Raw genomic sequence first — 6,336 nt, forward strand, 5'->3', positions numbered from 1 at the left:
GAGGAAGAGAGGGAGGGAGGAAGGGAGGGAGGAAGAAAGGGAAGGAAGGGAGAGAGGGAAGGAGGGTGGGACTCCAGTTTTTTGTTTTGAGGTTTTTGTTTCAAGGCAGCTGTGATGTTTCCAGAAACAGCCCTGGGTCTGTAGACAAAAGACAAGGTTTGATGCCGGGCTCTGCTACTCAGAGCTGCCAAACCTCGACAAAGTCACTTCATCTCCAGACACTGAGTTCATTCACCTGCAAAGTGGGGTGAAGGCGGCTGATTTGTGCATAGCTCAAGGTGACGGAAAGGGCCATGGGCTTAGATCAAAGAAACCTGGGTTCGAATCCTGCTTCTTCTGAGAGCCAAGGGACCCTGGCAGTTACTAAATCCCTCTTCCCTTGTGATGTGGTGACAGTAATAACCCCAGGGCCGTGGGGAGGGTTCTGCGTGTATGCCTTTATATAAATATCCATCCACCATCTATTTATTTACACTCTGCCTTACTCCCAAAAGGGTTTCTGAGGCTCTGGGGAAGATTCAGCAAACAACACGGGAAGGGCCCAGCACGTGGTTAATGCTGGAAGCATAGCATTCCTTTCTTCGCCAGTCTCACAGGGCTGCGGTGAAGCGCAAATGGGATAATATTTCTGAAAAGGTCTCACAAACTGGGAATTTCCATACGGGTGGGAGCTAGAGAACGTGGGAAAGAAGGGAAGGGTTTGGGGAAACTGAGGCAGGAATGGCCATCTAGCCACCACACAGAGGAAGAGCTTGAGCTCTTGGAGCCCAGAGGTCTTGTGCCCACCAGCTAGGGGCCCATACGCTTAACGCATAAAGCAATTCCATGGCTACGGGGTCCTGTACTGTCAGAGCTGGAAAGAACACGAGAGATCGGGTGTGCCCCCCACCCCTCCCCACCAGCCATTATACAGATGTAGACACTGAGGCTCAGAGAGGGAAACAGGCTTGCTTCAGGTCACCCAGGGCGGCGGCGGCAGAGCTGGGACCAGACTTGTTTTCTGATGCCAAGGGCAAGGCATCGTGCCCACTGCCCCATGAACTCTGGAGCCTGGTGCATTTCCCTCACTCTGGTCTGCTCCCCCCCCCCCCCAAAGGCCAGTCTGCAGGAGCCTCCCTTCCCAGGGTGAATTCTAGGAGCTTCAGACAGGAAGGCTTGCTCCCCTCCTCTGCTAAGTATGCCCGGGGCCCCGCCCAGGATGACGTGCCGGGGGCTCCTGAGAAGTGGCTCTAGCCAATGAATATGACCCACAGCCGAGAGCAAACACAGAGCCTTATTGTTAGGGACACTGATTACTGCACTGGGTTGGGCATTTATTTATTATCACATCTATTTCTTTTCATTAACAGAAGGCAAACATTCCCCACCCCAGTACCTGGAAGACTACTACCTGTACCAGAGGACGGATGATGTCTCTGCAGGCTAGGCTGGGAGCAGGTCCAACTCATTTCCGTGGTCCTTCCGTCAGATGAAACTCAGGCAAGGGTAGGAGAGACTCAGGTCAGACTAAAGGAAGAACTGCCCACACCATCAGGATCCAGAGGCTCTGTTACTAAATAACCACAAACGCTGTGGGGTGGGACTGGGAGCCAGACAGAGCTGGTCCTGGTCTTCACTTTGCCTCTTGACTTTCGGCAGCATACGAAACCTCCCTGGGCCTCAGTATTTACACCTGTAGACTTTTAGGGGCTGTGAGGACTAAGTGATAGACGTGTGAGAGCAGCTAGCATCGTGGCTAATTCACGGGCACTTAATAAATAGTCCCAAAGCCGTGTCTGAGAGCACAGTCCCCCTGTCAGCTGACGGGCTCTGTACAAGCTGGATCCCAGCCGGGTTGCTCCTTCTGGGGTTTTAAAAACAGGAGAGGATAGAGGCCCAGGTGTATCTCACCTGGAGGCAGGGGAATAAACCTGGTGGCCTTTCAGTCCACCCTATTCCCCTTCTTTACCTTTCTTTTTTTTTTTTTTTTTTTTTTTTTTTTAGGATTTTATTTATTTATTTGACAGAGAGAGACAGCCAGCGAGAGAGGGAACACAAGCAGGGGGAGTGGGAGAGGGAGAAGCAGGCTCCCAGCAGAGGAGCCTGACGTGGGGCTCGATCCCAGGACTCCAGGATCACGCCCTGAGCCAAAGGCAGACGCCCAACGACTGAGCCACCCAGGCGCCCCCCCTTCTTTACCTTTCATTTCAACGTTTCTGTCTTTCTCTTGGGCCTGGAGTTGGAGCTCCCCGCCCCCACCCCTCCCCTCCTCAGGCTCTCTCCTTGCCCTTGGGACGCCTCCTTCAGGCTCTTCTCTTCCCTGACCAGGAGCACCCTTCCCTGGGGAGGCCCAGATTGACTTTTTGCTCCCATTTCATAAGATCCAACCTCTTTGAGATTTTCACACCAACACCCTGCCCCCCCACCCCCCGCCCCCGCACCAAGCAAAGTTAGGAGGGATACAGTTGGGACCGTCAGCAGAAGCTGCCGTGGAAAAGTTAGGTTCAGAGGTAGCGTTACCTAAACAGGGAGGGAGGGCTGAGCAGGTGGGGTCTGAGGTCGAGGTGAGGTCTGGATCCTGGGGGTGAGCAGGTCCCACGGGGCAGAGCAACAGAGATGCTCCTTCCTCCCCTGGCTTCCTCCCGCAGGCCCGGGTCTTGGTGGTGCTAGGCAGGGACCAGAGAGGCCTGGAGCCCCTGGGAGGAAGCCATGACCCACAGCCTTGGCCAGCTGTCTGCGGCTTGAGGGAGGGGCCTCTCATGTTCCAGATTCTTGCCTCTCATCCTGTAATGGATCGTTCGTTACCTCCCACAAAGTTCTTAGCAACAATTCTGGGGATGGGAACCAAAGACCATGAACTTGAACTCAACGGTTTGGTTTACCTTCCTTTGTGAAAGCTGGAAAAGACCCCCAGGCATCACAGAGACCGCAAAGCAGCCTGGAAGTTCTGCAGGGTGATAAAAGATGGTAGTCGATAAAGGGACTCTATTTTCAAATTAGTTTGGAAAACACTGGCTTGAATGGGTACCTCTACTCAAGGCTTCTTAGAGCCTTTAATATGCCAGGGCAAGTTCTGAATAGCCAGGATGCTTTTCCCAAAGGTGTCCCATGGAAAGAGTGATACAGCCAGCTCTCTGGCGTTGTGGAGAGGAAACTGAGGCACAAGGTCCTAGGGACGGAGCCCCCAGTGAGTCCAGGTCTCCTGACCCCAGAGTCTGTACACTGTCCCTGACATCAGGACTAAGCTAGCTCATACTTTGTCTGTGTTTTTATATTGCGATCAGGGGCAGGGGGTGGTAGGAATAGCAAATTTAGTTGTTTTTTATGTGCTCAAAGGCCAGAACTAGGACCAATGAGTAGAGATTCCTGCTGAGTAGAATTTCAGCTCCACCCAGTAAGAACTTTAAAATAATTAGACCTGTCTGGACGTGAATTGAGCCAACTCATGAGGTAGTGAGCTTCCCACCACTGGAGGTATCCAAGCCCTCCCCCGCTGACTGAGCACTGCAGAGGGTTGAATGGTGCCCCCCAACCCCCGCGCCCAAAAGAAATGTCCACCGCTGAATCCCTGTAACCTGTGAATGTGGTCTTATTTGGAAAAAGTGTCTTTGCAGGAATAATGAAGCTTAGGACCGCAAGATAGGGAGGTCATCCTAGGGTATCGGGGGAACAAGTATCCTCATGAGAGCGAGGCAGGGGGCGATGATACACACAGGCGGAGAAGGCGATGACGTGAAGTCACCAAAGCTAAGGAATGCCAAGCCACCTGAAGCTGGAAATGTCCATGCTGACATTTTGATTTCGGACTTCAGATCTGTACAACTATGAGACAATAAATTGCTGTTGTTTAAGACCAGCACATGTGCCGTAATTCGGGACGGCAGCCACAAGAGAAGGGTGGAGACGAGGATGCTGTCAAGGGGAGATGAGCACAGGTGGCTAAGGGTCGCTGTGTGGAATGATCCTCAGGTTCTGTCCTGACCCTCTGCCCACCGGTCATCACCCCTCGGGACACCTGCGATTCCGTACTGGGAAGCCCGTGCCAGGCTTTCCCATCTGTCCCGGGCAGGGGGAGCCACTGGGGTGGAAGACCCAGATTAGGAACAGCACATGGAGGCGGCTTAGTGGCCACCTGTGGCTGGTTCTTCCCGTGGCCACCAGTGAAAACACCCGTGTTGGCCTCCAAAGCAGAGTGTCCCTTAATGTCAGGGAACCTGTGAGCTGCGTCCACGCCCTGGTGGGTCAGACCATCTCCACTGAGTGAGCAGATGGCCTCACAAGCAGGGCCATGTGTCCACCAAGCTGGGTGTGCCGTCCGTCCTCAGGGCCCCTGCCTCAGTGACAGATTCAGTCTATTGCGACCCCCACACACACATGCAGCCCCACGTACAGCCTGCCCCCTCGCTGGCTACACGCGTGCACTTCTCCATGCACGCAGGGCCTCTGTCGCAACGGCCGGTGCCCAGGGACAAGCGAGAACACGCCCGTCTGCCCGTCTCATCTTGCCTCGGTCCCTGGCAGAGCGAGGTCAAGCCCGAGTTGCAGGGCAGGGGAGGGGGCTGCGTTCGACGGTCTCAGCAGCAAGCTGGGGAGGCCTGAGGACAGGAGAGAGAGGGGCTGAGCCAGTGCCCCCCGCAAAGCTGCCGACTGCCCAAATGCCTGTGGTCCTTCATAAAGCCAGTCTCAGCTGCTTTGTCCTGAAAGCCAAGCCCCCAGCCAGTTGGGTGCATCGGAGCGGCTACCTTCCTCCAAAGCACAGTGAGCTTTGCCCACCCGGGCGAGCCAGGCCGGGTGCTGGGCCGGAGCCCCAACCCTGGCACACCTGTGTGTGTGGTCTGACTGGCTCACCCAGAGCCCAGCTGGCCCTCAGGGGCGGGAAGGGCTCCCAGCTGCCCAGCTCTGGTCACAGCAGAAGCCCTGCCAGCCCCCAACCCCCTGACGCCCCCACACACCCCAGCCCCGAGACCCTGGACAGTCTCGGCGGTGGCCCTACTTTACTTCCTGGTTCCTGTTCTCCACTCTCCAAATTCTCCAGACCCCCATATCCAAGTTCAGGGCGAAGGGAACATGGCGTTCTCCCCTTTCTAGGTCAGAAATGTTTTGTAACCAAGCCCTCAGGCTCTGTAAATGTTTGCTCGCAGGGTTGTTTTGCTCAGCTGGGGCAGGGTTGGGCTGAAGCCCCCCTGTCCTCGATTGCCTTTGCCCCCCCCTTCACCACCCTAATTTCAGGCTCAACTGTGCACATTTAGGGCTTAATTAAACTCTTGTCTTGCTTTCAGAAGAGACATTTTCTGCCCCAGGGAGTTGCTACCGTGCTTTGCGAGGAGGGCAGGTCTGAGCAGGCTCTTGGGTAAAGATCTGCCGGGAGGGAGAAAGAACATCGCCTCCTGGAAGCGGCAGAGCAGTGGCCAAAGGGGAACCAGCAGGGCAGGAGGCACGGAGGCCCCCAGCCTCGGTGAGGCCACCTGCAGGCACAGAGGGGCCTCCCTGCCGCCACCGCCACCGCCACCGCCACTGCCACGGCTTGCCGCTCAATTATCACAGGTCACACTGTCCAGGTCATGCTGTTCCCGGTGCCCGCCCTGCCCTGCCCAGCCAGCAGCAGCCTCCAGCACCTTCCGCCCACTGCTGGCCGCACCCTGGACTCGCCATCTGAGATTCCTCCCAGGAGGCCAGGCCCCCACCTCGAGGAGCCTCGGCGGGAGGAGGAGGTCCAACAAGTGGGCTCTGTGATCTGGGCCCTCAACCCCAAGGATGGGCCTGCCTTGCACTGATTCGAGGAGGGGCTCTGTGGTGCAGAACTTTCTAGAGAAGCATGTCTCAGAGAGATACATGGGTTGGAGGCCTGGGTCTGCCACTTCCTACCCAGCAGATGATTTCATCTTCCCTCGCCTCCGTCTCCTCATCTGTACCTTGGGAGTGCTGTATCCTCCCACAGGTGTGGAGGGGTTGAAAGAGGCCACGTGGGAGCGAAAGCTTTTCGCTACCTCAGGTAAAAGGTTACACACATCTTAGTGTTTCTGTCAAGGCTAAGCAGGCTGTGAGCAAAACCACTAATGGAGCTTTTGGCATTTTCCCCCAAAGATCGCTCCCCCCTCCTCTCCCCAAGCCCTGCACCCCAGCTGTTCTAGTCCATGAGTGTATCTCTCTGCATGCTCACCCCCTCACCGTGACAGAAGCTGAGCTTGCCGGTCCCTGCACCCCTTTCCTCAGGCTCCAAAAGCCCCCTCAGGTGTTACTCCATTGGCGTTTTTACCAACAGGGGAACTGAGGCCATTGCTCAGACCATCCAGCATGTTTGGGAGGGTCAGGGGCCAGAGCCAGGTCTCTCGACACCCTGCTGTTGTCCCAAAGGTC

This window comes from Ursus arctos, unplaced genomic scaffold (genome assembly GCF_023065955.2).
Source record: "Ursus arctos isolate Adak ecotype North America unplaced genomic scaffold, UrsArc2.0 scaffold_8, whole genome shotgun sequence".
NCBI classification, from domain to species: domain Eukaryota; kingdom Metazoa; phylum Chordata; class Mammalia; order Carnivora; family Ursidae; genus Ursus; species Ursus arctos.